Source organism: Pristiophorus japonicus, chromosome 11 (genome assembly GCF_044704955.1).
Source record: "Pristiophorus japonicus isolate sPriJap1 chromosome 11, sPriJap1.hap1, whole genome shotgun sequence".
Taxonomy (NCBI): Eukaryota; Metazoa; Chordata; class Chondrichthyes; family Pristiophoridae; genus Pristiophorus; species Pristiophorus japonicus.
Window position 1 is genome coordinate 39,542,822 of NC_091987.1, and position 19,840 is coordinate 39,562,661.

Here is a 19,840-nt window from a genome sequence, read left to right on the forward strand (position 1 = left end):
GTTTAACTAATTTACTGGAATTCTTTGAAGATATAACGAGCATGGTGGATAGAGGTATGCCGATGGATGTGGTGTATTTAGATTTCCAAAAGGCATTCGATAAGCTGCCACACAAAAGTTTACTGCAGAAGATAAAGGTACGCGGGGTCAGCGGAAATGTATTAGTATGGATAAAGAATTGGCTGGCTAACAGAAAACAGAGAGTCGGGATAAATGGGTCCTTTTCAGGTTGGAAATCGTTGGTTAGTGGTGTGCCACAGGGATCGGTGCTGGGACCACAACTGTTTACAATATACATTGATGACCTGGAGGAGGGGACAGAGTGTAGTGTAACAAAATTTGCAGATGACACAAAGATTAGTGGGGAATCGGGTTGTGTAGAGGACAGAGAGAGGCTGCAAAGAGATTTCGATAGGTTAAGCGAATGGGCTAAGGTTTGGCAGATGGAATACAATGTAGGAAAATGTGAGATCATCCACCTTTGAAAAACAAACAGTAACAGGGAATATTATTTGAATGGGGAGAAATTACAACATGCTGCGGTGCAGAGGGACCTGGGGGTCCTTGTGCATGAATCCCAAATAGTTAGTTTGCAGGTACATCAGGTAATCAGGAAGGCAAATGGAATGTTGGCCTTCATTGCAAGAGGGATGGAGTACAAAAGCAGGGAGGTCCTGCTGCAACTGTACAGGGTATTGGTGAGGCCGCACATGGAGTACTGCGTGCAGTTTTGGTCACCTTACTTAAGGATGGATATACTAGCTTTGGAGGGGGTACAGAGACGATTCACTAGGCTGATTCCGGAGATGAGGGGGTTACCTTATGATGATAGATTGAGGAGACTGGGTCTTTACTCGTTGGAGTTCAGAAGGATGAGGGGTGATCTTATAGAACCATTTAAAATAATGAAGGGGATAGACAGGATAGAGGCAGAGAGGTTGTTTCCACTGGTCGGGGAGACTAGAACGAGATGGCCTACTCCTGTTCCTAATTCTTATGTTCTTATGTAGAACCCTTCCAAAAGAAGGTGAAAAGAGGAGAAAGGAGAGTTGCTGGAAGGAATTGCAGATCCTGAGATTAAAATTGAGGAAATTGAAGCAGTCCCCCCCAAAAAGGGGTAGACAGAGAGCTAGACAGAAAAAGAGAACACATAACTGGAAGAACATTTGGGGACACAATGAGCTGCAAAATTACTCGGTAAAACAACAGGACAGTGGCGAGAGATTGGCCGACAATCACAGGATACTTTCATTGTTTTGAGGTTTCTGCAAAGTTTATTTCAGAGTATTTCTCAGATCAGTACGAAGAATTGCTGCTAATAAAGTTTCAACTTTCTTTACAACTGGCCCATGTACTACTGTAATTACTGCTTTTGGGTCTGGTCACTGGTTGCACAAAACATCCTCAGTAAAAAGTAATGTGTCACTCATCATATGTTACTTAAAATCTAACTTGAGATTTCTTTCAGCCGATGCTCCCCTCAGCACAATATCTTACATTTTCTAAAATTCAGTAAAGTATTCTTTTAGCAACAATTGTGAAAAGATTGTAAGTAAATAAATCAATAAATAATTAAAGATAAAAGGAGAAACCCAGTGACTTGATTTTCAACTTCCCAAGGTTTCAGTTCTGTGCTGATGCACTTCGGCTGGATTTTCGGCTTTGCCATTTTCGGGGCGAAAACGGAGGCGGGGTGGTAAAGTTACCGCCCGATTAACGTTTGTGCTGTGTGGAGTAATTTTTGTCATTTGAGCCCTGCGCCGCAGCGCAAAGGGAGGCGTTGTACGACTTTCGCGGCGCAAAAACAGGAACCTCACCAACTAAAGTATGTGGCCGGGAGCGCTCCGAGAGAGGCCTTGGGCGTGGGAAAATAAACCACAAAATAAATTCACAAAAACATTCAAAAAACGTTGCCTACACCCTGACAACACAAATCGGTACGAAAAAATAAAAGAATAAAAACTGGAACTTACCTTTTTTGCAGTTTATCCACCTCACCGCCGCCGCCAGGCTGGAACGTTGTGTTTCCCTGGCGGTCATCACGGGGTGCGTTTCGGGGCGTATGGTTTGGGTGTAAGTTGAAACTTCTGCCGGTGTCGCAAGGAGAGCCGTTACACACCCAGCGCAGCTCTCCCCAGTGGTGCTTCTAAGCGCCGCTGCAAAACCCGACCGGAGGATCACGCCCGGATGCAAAAGATCGCACTGCCCCATTTTTCGCCGCACAGTGTCAAAACCTGGCGAAAACCGGGTCGCAATCGACCCGAAAATCCTGCCCAAACTATTTGGCTATATCATGACTGCATTCTAAAATCCTCTAGTAAGTTCTGTAAAAAAAAAAGGAAATAATTTCCCTATTTTATCTCCTATTATGCTGGATAGGAGATAATACCTAATTCCTTCAGTTAAGAAGGCATGGGCTAGAGACAAACCAGCAACCCATTTAATTCTAACATTGTATTGGTGATTTAATGGCCCAAAATTCACTGCAATGGCAATATTGGTGAGAAACGCCACAAATTAGACCTTTATGCGCCCCAATCCTCCAGGGATGAATTTATGGCAAAAATTGCTGGAGAACTAATTAGAATATGCCACAGTTTGCAGAGCGGCCAATCAGAAGTGGCAAATGTCCATTCTAGTGAACCCGCCACTAATGGTGCGTTAGGCCAGTCCAGATATACAGAAACTCTGACAGTAATATTTCTAATAATTTTTCTATTGTTAGAGGATCTTGGTTGGACCAGTACCTCAATTCCTGGTGAATGAAATTTGTGTGGACTTTCAATTTCAAGTATCTCCATCTGCACATCAATTGTGAGGTGCACTGACTTTCTACACTAAAAACGGTGCCAAAAACTTACCTAGGAATTCTCCCCGTTCCTTGGAACGGCACAGCACAAGCAGTGGCAGGGGGCGGGTGTGGAGCCAGGTCCCGGCGCTGAAAACAGTGCCGGGACCTCTGCACATGCGCGCTAGAGTGTGCGCACATGTGCAGTAGCTCCTCGCTCCCACAATCTCTGCGTGTGCTCTGCAGGCTGTGTGGGAGGGGCCTAAAGCACGCCGCCCCTAGCCCTGGCTGAATGGGCTCCCTCATCGGCGGCCAGATTAGCAACTAGAATATCTGTATTTGTAAGTAAAATTGAAATTATGTTGACATATTGCAAAGTACTTGAGGGTTGGCCATTAAGGTGTTTTATCAGCATGCTGGCAGAAATCCTCTGACTAGAGTACGTAGTTCTTGAATGTACATAATTTTGTCTAACATAAATGCTCAGTACAAAATAAAACCCCAAAATCAAGTAAGTCATAATGCTGGGTTATAATTTTTCAGATAATTGATGAGAGTTAAAAATGGAATTGGAATAAAACAAATCTAGATCATGAATATGTAAATCTATCTCAATGGCTTCACATTTAAGAAGAAAGTTTACATTGCTCTGGATAAATTAAATTCCCCTCCCCATGAACATTTTTTTTCAAACATTACAAACCAGAAGCTGCATCTGCTCATATTGAGCAAATATTTTTTTGAAAAGCTTTATTGTTAGATCTTGGGAGAGGTAGTGTAAGCCAAATCCAACAACAAAGCCTATCAGACTGGAACTAAAGACCAAACAAGACAAACAACAAACACAGAGATTTAGAGTATAACATTCTAAAAAAATAAATAGTTTAAATGTCATTTAAAACATTATTGTAATCTTTTGATAAAGGTGGCTTTGTTGATACAAGAATGCCATCTAAAAATATTCTGCAAAGAAATAAAACACACTGTGCTTCAGTGGATAGAATAAACCTGCTCATCAATATGTCCTTCAGAAAACTCTTATTTACAGGACTTGCTATAATGTATTTGCTAGTTTACAAATCCATTTTTAATCTAATTGTTCAGTGCTTTGTAAGTCTTGGTGCTAGGTGCAGTTCCTCTCAGCTTCCATATAATTTTTATTTGTTATTGAATGCTTATTTTTGAGCTTTGTTTAGTGAATGGTGCTTTAAATGTACGTATGCTTCTTTAATGTTGTTGTGAAGGCGTTTAGTGCTTTGCAAGGTCCTCTCACATCCCTTCCCCCGCCCCCGGATCTCGAGCTACCTGTGCTGATTTCTTAACTCACCGCAAGGTTTTTCTGTGCAGCCACAAGTGGCCACATACGCTGGCCTAAGTTAGTTTGGAGTAACTTTTAGCTGTCTAAACTTGTTTAAATGGCCAAAACAGGCGTAAGTGGCTGGTAACACCCACTTTTGAAAAAAAAACTAAACTACAATAAAACCTAACTAACTCACTTACACTGCAGCAAATTAAATGGGCAGAATTTTAAGATATTCCAAAAAAATCGAGTTGCTCCAAAAAAAATGGAGCAACTCCTGGGGAAACTTCGGCCCTTTGAGCGCAGAGTTTGAAGTGGGTTCTTTCATAAAAGTGAATGTCTGTAATCAGTGTTTCACTTGGATCCATGAGGCAGGAGACGTGAATAAACCTCACAAAGGTACAGGCTATCTCTCAAGTCGGCACTTTGTATTGATTAAGGGAAAGATCCAGATTGCTTAGATTGTTTTCCAATAATGTTGATTTCATGCTAATATGGGTCAATCGGCAAGAGTTCTTGCGTGGTCTGTGCTGAGCTCTGCAAAGACTCCCAAAGTCTGGGAAATAAAATCGAAGTCCATAACATAGAAACATAGAAAATAGGTGCAGGAGTAGGCCATTTGGCCCTTCTAGCCTGTACCGCGATTCAATGAGTTCATGGCTGAACATGCAACTTCAGTACCCCATTCCTGCTTTCTCGCCATACCCCTTGATCCCCCTAGTAGAAAGGACTTTATCTAACTCCTTTTTGAATATATTTAGTGAATTGGCCTCAACAACTTTCTGTGGTAGAGAATTCCACAGGTTCACCACTCTCTGGGTGAAGAAGTTTCTCCTCATCTCGGTCCTAAATGGCTTACCCCTTATCCTTAGACTGTGTCCCCTGGTTCTGGACTTCCCCAACATTGGGAACATTATTCCTGCATCTAACCTGTCTGAACCCGTCAGAATTTTAAACGTTTCTATGAGGACCGCTCTCATTCTTCTGAACTCCAGTGAATACAAGCCCAGTTGATCCAGTCTTTCTTGATAGGTCAGTCCCGCCATCCCGGGAATCAGTCTGGTGAACCTTCTCTGCACTCCCTCAATAGCAAGAATGTCCTTCCTCAAGTTAGGAGACCAAAATTGTACACAATACTCCAGGTGTGACCTCACCAAGGCCCTGTACAACTGTAGCAACATCTCCCTGCCCCTGTACTCAAATCCCCTCGCTTTGAAGGCCAACATGCCATTTGCTTTCTTAACCGCCTGCTGTACCTGCATGCCAACCTTCAATGACTGATGTACCATGACACCCAGGTCTCGTTGCACCTCCCCTTTTCCTAATCTGTCACCATTCAGATAATAGTCTGTCTCTCTGTTTTTACCACCAAAGTGGATAACCTCACATTTATCCACATTATACTTCATCTGCCATGCATTTGCCCACTCACCTAACCTATCCAAGTCACTCTGCAGCCTCATAGCATCCTCCTCGCAACTCACACTGCCACCCAACTTAGTGTCATCCGCAAATTTGGAGATACTACATTTAATCCCCTCGTCTAAATCATTAATGTAGTGTAAACAGCTGGGACCCCAGCACAGAACCTTGCGGTACCCCATTAGTCACTGCCTGCCATTCTGAAAAGTACCCATTTACTCCTACTCTTTGCTTCCAGTCTGACAACCAGTTCTCAATCCATGTCAGCACACTACCCCCAATCCCATGTGCTTTAACTTTGTACATTAATCTCTTGTGTGGGACCTTTTCAAAAGCCTTCTGAAAGTCCAAATATACCACATCAACTGGTTCTCCCTTGTCCACTCTACTGCAAACATCCTCAAAGAATTCCAGAAGATTTGTCAAGCATGATTTCCCTTTCACAAATCCATGCTGACTTGGACCTATCATGTCAACTCTTTCCAAATGCGCTGCTATGACATCCTTAATAATTGATTCCATCATTTTACCCACTACTGAGGTCAGGCTGACCAGTCTATAATTCCCTGTTTTCTCTCTCCCTCCTTTTTTAAAAAGTGGGGTTACATTGGCTACCCTCCACTCGATAGGAACTGATCCAGAGTCTATGGAATGTTGGAAAATGACTGTCAATGCATCCGCTATTTCCAAGGCCACCTCCTTAAGTACTCTGGGATGCAGTCCATCAGGCCCTGGGGATTTATCGGCCTTCAATCCCATCAATTTCCTCAACACAATTTCCCGACTAATAAGGATTTCCCTCAGTTCCTCCTCCTTACTAGACCCTCTGACCCCTTTTATATCCGGAAGGTTGTTTGTGTCCTCCTTAGTGAATACCGAACCAAAGTACTTGTTCAATTGGTCTGCCATTTCTTTGTTCCCCGTTATGACCTCCCCTGATTCTGACTGCAGGGGACCTATGTTTGTCTTTACTAACCTCTTTCTCTTTACATATCTATAGAAACTTTTGCAATCCGTCTTAATGTTCCCTGCAAGCTTCTTCTCGTACTCCATTTACCCTGCCCTAATCAAACCCTTTGTCCTCCATTTCTCCCAGTCCCCGGGTTCGCTGCTATTTCTGGCCAATTTGTATGCCACTTCCTTGGCTTTAATACTATCCCTGATTTCCCTTGATAGCCACGGTTGAACCACCTTCCCTTTTTTATTTTTACGCCAGACAGGAATGTACAATTGTTGTAGTTCATCCATGCAGTCTCTAAATGCCTGCCATTGCCCATCCACAGTCAACCCCTTAAGTATCATTCGCCAATCTATCCTAGCCAATTCACGCCTCATACCTTCAAAGTTACCCTTCTTTAAGTTCTGGACCATGGTCTCTGAATTAACTGTTTCATTCTCCATCCTAATGCAGAATTCCACCATGTTATGGTCACTCTTCCCCAAGGGGCCTCGCACAACGAGATTGCTAATTAATCCTCTCTCATTACACAACACCCAGTCTAAGATGGTCTCCCCCCTCGTTGGTTCCTCGATATATTGGTCTAGAAAACCATCCCTTATGCACTCCACGCTGCTGCCAGGTCTTCAGCCCAGTATTGTTTAGTCGAAGTGATAACGACTTAAATAATGGCTTAAATGCAGCAAATTTATGATCACCATTAATTTCAAGGCAGCAGAGATATGATAATTACCATCTGGTTGTTTTCGGCACAGAGTAATGCTGGAGCAGTGCAAAAGTGCAGGAAATTTGGGTGTAGCATAAATAATGGTGTAAGGAATTCACGCCATAATTTCCTGGAAGTCCTGCACTAGAATAATGATGTACACCATCAATGTGCCATTATTATGGCACAGATTTGTAGCATTTCTGGGCCAATAATTTGACTCTGCTAATTGCTGGTAGGCAAAGGGATATCGAAAAGGTGCATGACCAATAGGAAGTAACTTTAGTTCATGACTTGTAACTAAGGCTGTAATTTTGCCCTGGGGAGGTGGGGGAGAGGAGAGAGATCACAGTTGCTGAGTTTTTAATAATTTGGTCATTCCTGAGATGAATAAAAATAATTTTAATCATTTTAAAATGTTGCCTGAAAGAATAAACTTTGAATCTATTTACTGATTATTATATTAAACAGAACTGCAAACAAAATGATTACATAACCTTTTAAGCTTGCTATATTAATATGCTTGTGGATTGAAATTATGATGTATAATATTGATAAACATATTTGTATGAAATGTATTTGCCCACGACTTCAACAAGGGCTTAAACTAGTTAAAATAAACAATGTATTGATTTTGTTAAAATAGCAGACAGGATAACTTCATATGAACAACTGTGTTAATGTGTTCTTTCTAATTACAAAGTAATTTCAAACTGTTGGTGACTAACTGCTCCTTTATTAAGAACTAATTAAAGGCATCCTCTGACTTGCAGAAGCTATCAACTGCTTCCAATAGGAAGGTAAAAGGGCACAAATATTATAAAATGAATTATCAAAATGGCCCTTGTGTTGCACTTAGTGGAAGAAGAAAAACAAACCATCTGTTAGCTATCCAACATGTAGGGAGTCACTGGGAAAAGTCCCAGATTTCACCCGGTGTGGCTGGATTAAAAGCACTCGCTGGCACTCAATATGTGCCTGCAAGCATGAGAATGAGAAACGAGGCAAACTATTGAACCAATAAGATTTATTGGTTAACATGTGAATCAGAAAAAGTGCAGCTGTAAGTCTGTGGGTCACAAACGCATCTGATATCTACCTCTCTACTGAAACAGCACAATGTATTGATTGGACATTACTTGGCAGTGATTCACAGTATAAATCCCATGCAAGGCCAGCATTTCCTGATTGATTCTGTTATATATGTAAACCTGTAAATACCTTGTTTAACCACCAGAGGGCTCATCCCCTGGAGTCCCAAGGGATCCCACAATCCCTTGGGAGCACCTGTACATAAGGAGGCCTCACAGGCTGGAGAGGCACTCTGGAGACCTGTAATAAAGGTCTACGGTCACATTACTTTGAGCTTAGATTATCTGGTCAGATTCTTTATTCAAAACATTACAGATTATATGCCTGTAACAAATACAGTGTGCTTTAAGAAAAGGCTTTTGACTCTGAAGAAAAGGTTTTGCTAATGGACGGTGCTGGTGAACGTTCCATCTTCCAATTGAACTCCTTATGGTTAAGATCACCTCGACAAACCTAGATCAGGAACTGTTGTTAAACTACCATCAGACTGCAATTGTAAATGAAGCCTCTGCAACGGAAAGTAAAAAAAAAACTGTTTTGCAAGGGTGACTTCTGATTTTGTGCTCCTAGCAGAAAATGTATCACAAATTCTCGAATGTGTTGCACAAGATTCTTCAATATTTTAAAATGATGGTCAGAAAATCATGCTCAGTGCACTCCATGATTTCTCGTATACACGTTTGGTGGGTAAGCCTCCCTTCTGCAAGTGCAACATCTGAAAATTATCCTTGTAACTGTGATGTAGAGCAAAGATGTAGAAGTCATTGACAATGAGAACTCATTTCATGTGCCCTTGTGTCATTTGTGCTTTGTGTTTTCCTCAGTGCAGTCTGATTACTTTAATTACTGGTTGATGTTCAACTATTGGGGGGGAAACATTGCGGTCGGAGGCTTCCTTTGTACGAATGCCTCCGACCCCCAAAAAATCTATGAAAGTACCTGGTGGTCTTGGAGGAACATCGGCTTCTGGTCGGAAGCCTAGATTAACTGCGCAGCGCATGGGGACATGTCTTTCAGGTATGTATGTACATACTGGAGTTATGTGGGCCTGGACCACCAATCACTATCTAGTATTCTCAATGATAAAAATGGGAACTCCGCTTGTACCAATGAGAAAAAGCCCCTAAAACACCAAAACACAGCACGATAAATAAATAAAACACCTCACATATTTAAAATTAATTGAAATTAAGTGTAATTACCGTATATACTCGCGTATCCTACGATCTCACGTATCATGCGACCCTAAGTTTTCGTCCCCAAAACATGATTTTATCATATATCTCATGTATCATGCGAGTCACTTTTTTGAGATACCAGATGACACTAGGCTAGGCTTTCAAACAAGTTTAACAAGTACCCAACACGTAACAAGTACCCTAACACATAACAACGATCGAATACAGACCTTAACAACCAAATCATGAAACGACTCTTCCGCCGTAAACAACCGAATGAGAAACAGCTGTTTTGCTGTTTCTCATTACGATAATAAACAGTTACCGTATTTCGTTCCAAATCTCATCTAAGGTAGTAAACTATGACAAATATATTTTTACATTCTACCCTTAGCCACTATGGAAAAAAGATCTGCGAAGAAATATACTGCCAAATTTAAGCTGCAAGTTAAAGCTGCAAAGCTGTTTGGTGTCGGAGAAAGCTGTGTCCGAAATTAAGAATCGTTTCTGTTTTCCTTTGGTAGTTAGCCTCTCAGCTGATTTGGAAAGCGTAAACATTACGTGTGTATCAGCAAGTAAAACAGCAGTTTTATCAAAATCATCTTTATTTGATATACATATGTACTATTTGACTTACCGTAAATGGATACGGTCTGCTTAACAGCCTAACAGTCTAATCTTGGCTAGCACTTCACACCCGCAAATTTTGAATCTCGCGTATCATGCTACCCCCCCAAATTTAGGTTACAATTTAGGTCTTCAAAAGGCGCATGATACGCGAGTATATACGGTAAATGTTTTAGAAAAAACATTTTTTGGGGGGATTTTTAAAAAAAATGTGTTTTAATAGCATTAAAAATATACTTACCTTAATGGACAGGGTTTTTAATATAAAAATGTGTATTTAAATTTAATTTTTATATGTTTTAAAAAAGTGTTATACTGGTAAAAGTAAGTTATGCACCTGCTTTTATCAGGTGTAAAAGTTTGAAGGATATTCGCTGGGCATGAGTTGGGCAAATAACCCAATATCTCCCACACAGATTTCCTTCACATGGGGATGCGGAGGATCTATCTAGACAGATCAGAAAAGCCGGATTTCGGCGCATCGTGCCCTGAAAACTGGCTTTTGCGAGGCCTTGCCAGGTCCGTGCGCACTTTGTACGGACCCGGCGCAAGGCCGGAATTTTCAGCCCGTTATATTTGTGTTGCGGAAAGTGATTTATGCATCGACATTGGCAGAAAATCAGTATTGGGCACCCTGGACACTTTTTAAGCAGAGCCTCTTTAAAGCTATGAAAATGTTCCACCCTTGCTCTCAAATCATTAAGGGCCCGAAATTCCTTAAGAGCCGTTCCACTGTTGGAGAGTGACAGAGCAAAACCGTTGCCTGCCTTAGACCCTGGTGAGAGATCTAATCCTAACTCCTGGCAATGGGGTTATTTGCTTATTTAGTGTGGGCCGCTGGTGCAAAGGTAATTCAGTGATCCCTGTCCCAATCGAGATCAATTATCTTGGTCTATTTAGTTTAGGCAAAGTTTTGGGTACTTTCAAAAGGTCTCAAAAGTATACAGATCAGTTCTAAGCTGGCATGAGTTCAATAACAGCCTTTCAAAGGCTTAAAGATTGGAATTCATGAATAGCCTGGGAACTCCCCCAACATATGTCCTTCAGGTCGGAGGGGGGGGGGGAGGAATGGCTGGGCAGAAGTTTTGCCCATGTCACCCTGCGAAAGGTAGCTCCCAACAAAAACAGGACAGATTCTTGTTGGAATCAGGTCCCTCTCCAAATTCTGGTCACCCAGGTCCACAGCCCAACATGCAGTTTTACTTACCACTAGCCGTACAAGAGATGGAACTGCTGAGATTTCCAAGGGATCCTGGCATCTGCTCCCTTCATTGGAATTTCTCATCGCAGCCAGATAGGGACGGAAACCTAGTCGAAATGGGTTCCATCCCAAAAGGCTGCCCCTCCTCCTCCCTGTGCTGAAATTAGAACCCAACACCCAGGAATTTTCGGGCTATTCTTTATACTTGCACCTACATTACCCCACAAATGGCAAAGATGAATCCTCCTACCTCGTGTCTAAATGATAATAAGATTTTACGCATTCCCTAATTTTCATCATCATAGGCAGTCCATCGAGCCGAGGATGGCTTGCTTCCACATCAAAAAGTTCACAAGTGTTTCCATAATGGACCTAAAATTCCTGGTCCAAACTAAATCTTGAAGGGTGGAAGATGCCTGTGCTTGGATTTTGTTAACGTGTGGTGAACATTGCACACCAGCCACCACATGGGCTTGACAGAGCTAGGTCTTGGTCCAGTAGCAAGGATTAACCAAGATGACTGGAGACCTGCTCTGCTGCACGGACCTAGTGCGCACATATATTGCAGTGTGGGCTGGCCCATGCTGTCCCTGGGCCCTCGCCTTTTCTGGGCCCCGAACTCGCGCCTCTCCTGGGCCCCGATCATGCCTCTCTACAGTCTCTCGCCGCTCCTTCGTCCCGACCTCGCCGCTCCTGCTGTATCTGCCCACACTCCAATCATCGACCTGGACTTTGGTGACGTCCCTTTTCACTGCCGTTGCTCTCCTGCTCCAGCACCTGCTGGTCCCTGGAGTGGTATGCTGCCACGCTGCTCCTTCCGCTCCTCGGCCTACTCGCTGGTGCTCGCAGGCCGGGGGCTGCGCAGACTGCACAGTTAACATATTCATTGATATGCGAGAATATACTCTATTGTTTATATCGTGGCTATCACTGAAAACAGAGGTGTTTTTGTTATTTTAATGACAGTGTTAACCAATTTATTAAAATAAAGACGCTCAGGAAAGCCATGTTTGAGTGTAGGGCAGGCTACGCGATGTCAGAGCGTAGGGCCGATTACTCGATGTCCATATGTCCGCACTTTTCGTCAAAGGTGATTGGATAATGACCAGGAGCTGGAACTCTGTCCACTCTCTTTCCTGGATTGTTAAGTGCCAATATTGACATTCCAGCTAGGATCTGCTAACTTGGCACAGACCAGGAATGGAACCGCGGCATTTCTGGATCCATACCAGGAGGTGTATTAACTAATTGAACCACCAGATATGACACCGATATAATATAGAGGTACACATGAGCTTTATTTCAGTAATATGGTTAGTAAAAAGCTGTCAGTAATTAACATATTTAATGCTGAGGAACAGTAAGCCATTAATATGGAGTAATTCGATCTCATTAACTTGGGAATATATAGAAGTATACAATTAATTTAGTTTAATTAAGCGATACCTGATGTTGATTTTATCCTCAAAAGTCTTGCGATAGTTTAACCCCCTACAGTTTCTAAAATTATCTATTGATGATTTGGGTGTCATAGTTCAGCGGGGCGGGCATTATTTTCAAGCCACCTCTCCTTTAGCTGTGGCCTCTGACAGACTTGATGTCCAATTAATATTTGGGTATTCATCCACTGCCAGCTGTGGGATGTTGACCAAGTTGGGGTTCAGTGCTGCTTCATAGAATCAGCCCCAACTTTAACTGGGATTGAGGGTCGAAGGTTGAGGGGCGAGGGTGAGGCTAGCGGGGTATCAGGCTTACCTCAGCGCACAGGCATGAAGCCCGGGCCATTTTAACTCCCAGGCTTCATTTGAATATACCAGACATGAGTCCTGCTAGAACCCGAGTCATCAATGATGTCATGCTAGCGGGCGGTAGTTGGGCAAGCGCAGCAAGAGACCACGGTTGGGAACCTGCAGAAATGGCTCAGTGTGTTGGGGGATGGGAAGGTGATTGCAGCTGAGGGAGGGAAGGCCGGAGCCTTAGGTTATTTTTTTGGAGCCTAGAGGAGCACGCCTGCTCCTTCTGGCTCACACAAAAATGTTTTTACAAAATGTAACTTATCGTTTCAGCCCTTTTCCAGGCCCACTATTCCTTCTGCCACCGGGCACCCAACATGGCTGTCAACAGTTAAAATATAGTCAGGATCTAATTCACGTCATTAGAATCCAAGGTTTGAATATCAATGAGGCCCTCAACTGCCTGGTGCGAAGGCTTCGCTAGCTGTTTAAATGGCAGGCAATATGAGGCCAGTAAGGATTAGGTAAACAGGTCACTGCAATCATTTTAACTCCCCGCACCCTCATTTTCGTTGAGAGTGAGGGGGTTAAAATCAAGGCTTTTCATTTTAATAACAGAAATGACAACATAAAAGGCCATTTGGCCCATCACACCTAGGTCAGTGCTCGCTCGTCCTTGGGAACTATTCACTCTAGACCAATTGTCCAATCCTTTCCCTATATTCCTTTGTATCCTTTCTTTCCAAATATTTACACAATTTCCTATGAAATGATTATCTAGTCTCTGCCTCAATAACCACTTGTGATAAAGCATTCCATGTTCTAATAAAACTCTTGTGTTCAAAAAAAAATCTTCTAACCTCCTCTTTGTTCTTTAAGTGAAAATCCTGTGGGGAAGAGCCTGTTCGCCATTCAGCAACTGCCCATGAAAGTACAATTAAAATCAAGAGCTCACCAAATGTACAACCACAAGCAGAGACCTTCAGACCATGAGCAGAGTTCTTGAAAATGTCCCAAGTTCAAGACATTTGTTGCGATTGTAGCTCTTGGACAAGTGAATAACACCACCTTAGGTATTAGCTATTTTTTAATCATTATTGGACCCGCATTTGAATTTTATTATCTAAATGCTTTTTGATTAATTGCACACTGCATAAAACTCATATGTGTTCTATGCTAATAACACCTCATGAAGTAACAATCAGAGAATCAGAAGTTGGCTTTTGTTTCTAAAATGATTTAAGGTAGCAGTGGATGACTGAAAAAAAAATCATAAAACCTTTCAAATGTCAGGTGGCTCTGGATGAAATGACATGTTTACTGAACATGAACCTTTGTTAAATCACAGATTTGGCCTTTGGTGAAAGGTATTGATTGCCTTTGCTGCAGAGTTAGGGTCCTACTACGAGATGTTACTTCTGTAACACAAGGAATAATATTGTAATAAGACATACATTTCCATTACATTTTTGCAAGATGATTGCAAAGCATTTAACTGGTGGGAAGGGGAAGGAATTGATGTGCCATTTCACCTTGCAGACATGTACTTATCTTCCTGAATGGAACAGGAAGAGTGACAATTGAACAGAAAACGGACTGATTCACAAATTTGCACTCACCGAACCCCTAGATATAGCCCTATACCTCTCAGGTTGATGGTAACAGATTTGAGCACCAAATATAGCTTTATTATTAAAAGTTACAAAAATAAACTGCACATTATGAGTATTGCCAAGTTTTATAAAACCAGCTCGAAATAGAACTATTCTAAGCACATGACAAAAGTACATTTGACAGCATCAGTCAGAATTTTGAGTGATAATAACAATGCAAAACAGGCATCCAGGCACACCCAAGGTGCTCACCCAACGTCCTCACCCAATGACTTCAATCAATATCCTCACCCAATGTCCTCACCCAGCAACCTCACCAACGTTCTCATCCAATGTCCATACCCAACGACCACACCCAACGACCTCAGCCAACGTCCTCACCAAACGTCCTCACCCAACAACCGACGACCTAACCCAATGTCCACATCCATCCTCACCCAATGTCCTCACCCACCGTCCAACGTCCTCACCCAACTTCCAACGACCATCCATCCATCCATTATCTTCATGGCATCAATTCCTGCCTCTACTGCAGCTGTCATTAGAAATTATAGATCACGATCCTTTCTGCTTTTAAGCAATGTTTTCCAGTTGACAGTTACTCAAAGATGTCGGGTGGTTGCAAATGTTGTGATGGAGGAAGAAATTGGTTCGCGGCCATCTATGGGCGTGAAAAGGGCGGTGTGACTGCAGCATGCTCCCGAAGAGATGGCAATAATTGGCTCTCGGGCCTCATTCCTACAAAACTGGCAAGCTATGGATGCCAATCAGATTAGGTGGGGGCCAATCCTGAGGTGAGAGTCAGGAGGTAAACAGCAAGGGGGGAATCGATGCACAGAGTTGCTGTGGAGCCAGCAGGAGCACACCTGCTTCTCATGGTTCCACATTAAGGTAAGTGGGGGAAAAACAATTTGCCTTCGGTTCCCTCCAGTGTCCCTTTCAGGACCCTGAAAAAGTCGTCAAATGCAAACTCTGCCTAGCTTTTGACCAGTTTCAGATCAGGGTCCAGAACAGGCATTCGCATTAGCATATGCAAAGGCCTGACACCTGTTGAGGCAGCCGCCAGAGATGCTGGAATATGACCCGACCCAATGTTGTGTCAGACCGAGTTCAAATAACCCTGGGATGTGGGACATAGCCCCGCAAAAATTGGTAGATTTTGTGCCTGTTCTACAACCCAACACAACACAAAACAATTTCTGCCCCAATGTATTCTTATTAGAGCAAGTGCTAAATATGGCTGAGTGAAAATGAAATGGTCCATTTCACCTTGGAAATGGAATTTGATGCACCTGTGCTGATAGGACAAGGCTTCACTTTTAAAAACGGCTGACAACAAACTAAACTTTCATCCAAATCCATTAATTTAATGAATCTACAAAAGGCATACAATTTCTCCATTATAAAGCACCACATGACTTATATAGAGTGTAAGCATATTCCAGTAGCCTACACTCAAACAGCACTTTAAATCATCCTAACATTGCAAATAAACACAATGGGGTGGAAATTTGGTCACGCTGCAGTCGTGGCGGTGTCCTGGATGGAGCGGTAAATTTTGCACCGGCAAATGGTTTGCTTCTGCCACTGCAAAATTCATCAGCTGGGCCTGGATTTTGGAGCTGGGCGCGGATTTTGGAGCTGGGCGCTGAGGGAGGCGTTTCCGCTTCCTTTCGGGCACTTAGCCGACTGAGCAAGGGAAAATCCCAAGCTAAAGAGCTGGCCTCGGAGCGCCATAACAGAGGGTTGGGGGGAAAAGAATTCTGAAAAAAAAACACCAAAAAACATTCCCAATACATAACTCAAGCCACCACAACATAAATCACAAAATAAAAATTTGAAAAAACAATCACACTTACCTCAGGTCGGCATTACTTACCTGACTGCGACCGCTACAGCTTGGAATACCAGCTTTCACAGGCGTTCCCACCAGGGTGCTCTTCGCAGTGCTACGGGTTGGGCATGATCCAAAAATCGAGCCGGTATCGCAACCAGGGACATTGCACTCCAGCTCGCCTCCCCGGGCGGTACTGCTCTGCCCCCTGTTGATACCGGCACCGAATGTCCCGGCAGGTCGCTCTGGAAACTGACTGTCTAGGTGCAAGTGCTATCCACCACCATTGCCGCCCCCTCCGGGGCGCTAAGAGGGGCGGCAGAAGATCAAATTTCCACCCCATTAAATTTTACATCACAGGAAAACGTTTCCGACTTTGTGGTTCCACCCTGGGAGCCTCTCCTATTGACAGTGCATAATCAGGGAACTTGGGAGTATAACTAGAAATGATTTTACTGACCAGTCATGTAAACAGTTCAACAATCATACTCCGGGTGCGACCAGAATTTCTGATCTGTGCCTCTGCTGCATGAAGTTCCCCAGCAGAAGCACAAAGTTGGAAAATGACCACCGTTTCAGAATTTATTGGATAGGGAATAAACATCAGCAGGAGGATTTCTGAGGGTTTCCTCCCAGTCTCCTACCATAACTTCAGCGAAAACCAAAGAGAAATGCTGTAATCAGACATTTTTCGCCTCCAGAGCTTCGACTTACGACAGCAGATTTCGAGAACCGCTGCGAAAATTCCAGGAACAAATCTTCCATTTCTTTCAATAAATCTTATAAAGATGCGAGTTCCCCCGTTCACGCTCCTCACCTAAAGTATGATATTAGGAAGCATTGCTCTTGTGCTTGTTTTGAGAATGTATTCCCTCTGCATGTTGTGTATTGCTTTCCAATTCTAGTGTGCGGGAGGGCTACACCTTATGACTGACACAATGGCATAGAATCATAGTCCTCTTGCTCAGCCTTCGGGCCACTCGATATTTGTGCTGGCTCAGAGCCAGCGAGCTGCATCATGACGTTGGCTCGCATCATTTAACTCCCCTGATGTATGCAAAAGAGGCCCGGTCCTCAAAATGGACTGGGCCTCCCACCACAGGGATCAGGCGGCTGGCTCACGCGTTCCATTGGCTAGCCACTGGAACTTAAAATCACCAGCCCATTGAAATTATAGCAAATATAAATGTGTACAAAGCAATACCTTAACATGCTGTCAGGAAACATCCTTAACTGAACGCATTAACTGTGTGTGAGAGAGCGAGAATAAGAATTTTTAGCAGCGATAGTCAGTGCTCACATCTATTTTGCTATCATCCAGAAAGCATATTTATTTTCCATTATTAAAGAACACTTACTATACAGGGAATGTGTTTTTGATCTTCTATTGTCCCTTTTATGTGCTCTTCGTTTTTTCTCTTCTGTTTTGTTCCTTGCCACAGGGCTCTGATCAAACTTGCATTTTGTGTTAATAATTGATGTGATTTTTTTTCTGTCAACTGTGACATTCATTTGTACTTTCTCGGCATAAATATTTATCAAACTAAACAAAAGGCTAAAATAAAGACATTAACAATGCACGAGTGAGAACTGAGAGAGTAACCACTCAATTGCTCCTCTCTTTCTATGCATGTTTCAGCAATTGAGATTGATAAGAAATCTACGGCTTGATTTTATCATGACTGCCAATACAAACTGTATCTCGCTGTGGGTACTTGGTGCTAATAATGATTTTGCTCTATAACTAATAAAACAAAAACACACTTTCAGTAATATAGCTGCCAACGGCCTATTCTGAAAAACCACACAATAATAAGAAAGGTATTTAGGATTTGTGCACTGACGTTAAAATGAATAATCCCTTTAGCTGAGTAGTGCTCTAAGCTACCGTTCCTTCTCAGTGGATCTGACAACATCGTGGTTTTGGTGTGAGTTAACAATGTACTTGTGGCACTATCTGCCACTGTGCAATAGGGGGTAAAACATTAACTGCCGGTCAAGCACTTACTGCCATTCCTGTTGAGATTATACTGCCGCCCAGTAAGGGACAAGTGTCTGGTGAAATGTTGAATAAACGGAAAGTAAAAGTCATTAAAATTCGAGGCATTTTTGAAACTGGGACAGTCAAAACAAAATGCAACATTTTTTACAATATGCCAATATTTATATAACGGATACCCCATTGTGTCATCAAATTTAGTAAATGTAACATGTAAAACATAGATTGACCAAGCTTGTCACCTGCTCATCAATAAGACATGATGCCCAATTCTGTTTGTATCAATTCAGTAAAATGAACCACAACAACATTGCTTCATTAGTAGGTATTAATGATCCAACAAGGCATCATCAAAATAACACCACCACCACAGATTGGGAATAAAGCATCGTAACAGCTCAACCAGATTTTCCAGTCTGATATTAAAACATAACACTACTTTATCCAGGGTTCACCACAGATTGAGATTAAAACATAACCCTTTATCCCTGGTTCATCACAGTCTCGCCTTAAGACGCATCAATTTTTCCCGGATTCACCACAGTCTGGGATTAAATCATCATCCCACTTTATTCAGTTACATCACAGTCTGGGTTTAAAACTTCATCCCATTTTACCCCAGGCTAACCATAGACTGAGATTAGAACGTAACAGCATTTTACATCAGGGTAATCACAGACTGGGATTAGGCTCTTTCTTTTAATTTGTGAGAATTCACACAGCTATGACTAAAGAGCAAATATCACCATCAAAACCTCAAAAAGGTTGCAACAAATTATAATTAACATCCTTTCTGCACTGATGTAAGTAAATTATTGAAGCCAACAGAATCAGGGAGCAGAATTATCTGCACAGACTGTAACTAATTGAGAATGCATTGCCATTAATTCAGCTCTTACACTTCAGGCTCAGTAATGGTGAGCATCTCACTGATGTCATCAGCACAATGTTTCAGAAACAGTGAAATGGTAGAAAGGTATGTAATATAGAAAAAAGGATGTTAATTCCAATCATAATTCTGTGCAGCAATTTGATGTTTTAAACAGGGGCCTGCTGACGAAACTGTCTAAAAAGCATGAAACATATTTCAAGCACTGTCTTGTGAACTCTATTAGAACAGGGATAGGGACTCATTTAACATCTCTATTTAACAAGTGATTGTAAAATTTTCAAGCCGTGTATTGCAGCACGTTCAATATATAGCAGATATATAATATAAAGCTTGTTGGCATGAATTACAAAAATAATGGGATGGCTACATAATCAATGAGCAGTTAATGTGTAATAGTGCCACTGTGTATGTCACATATTCTGTAGTGTAAGGCTACTGATTAATATTGTGCCACTTGTATAAAAGTGAAAGCATATATTCTGTGGGCAATTGCTTCT

The 19,840-nt window shown here is 42.3% G+C and overlaps 1 protein-coding gene across 7 annotated transcripts in view; it reads right to left on the reverse strand.

Annotated features, from left to right (window-relative positions):
- Nucleotides 1-19,840, reverse strand: part of LOC139276015 (interleukin-1 receptor accessory protein-like 1) — a 1,534,993-nt gene that overhangs the window by 548,698 nt on the left and 966,455 nt on the right. The window lies entirely within an intron of this gene.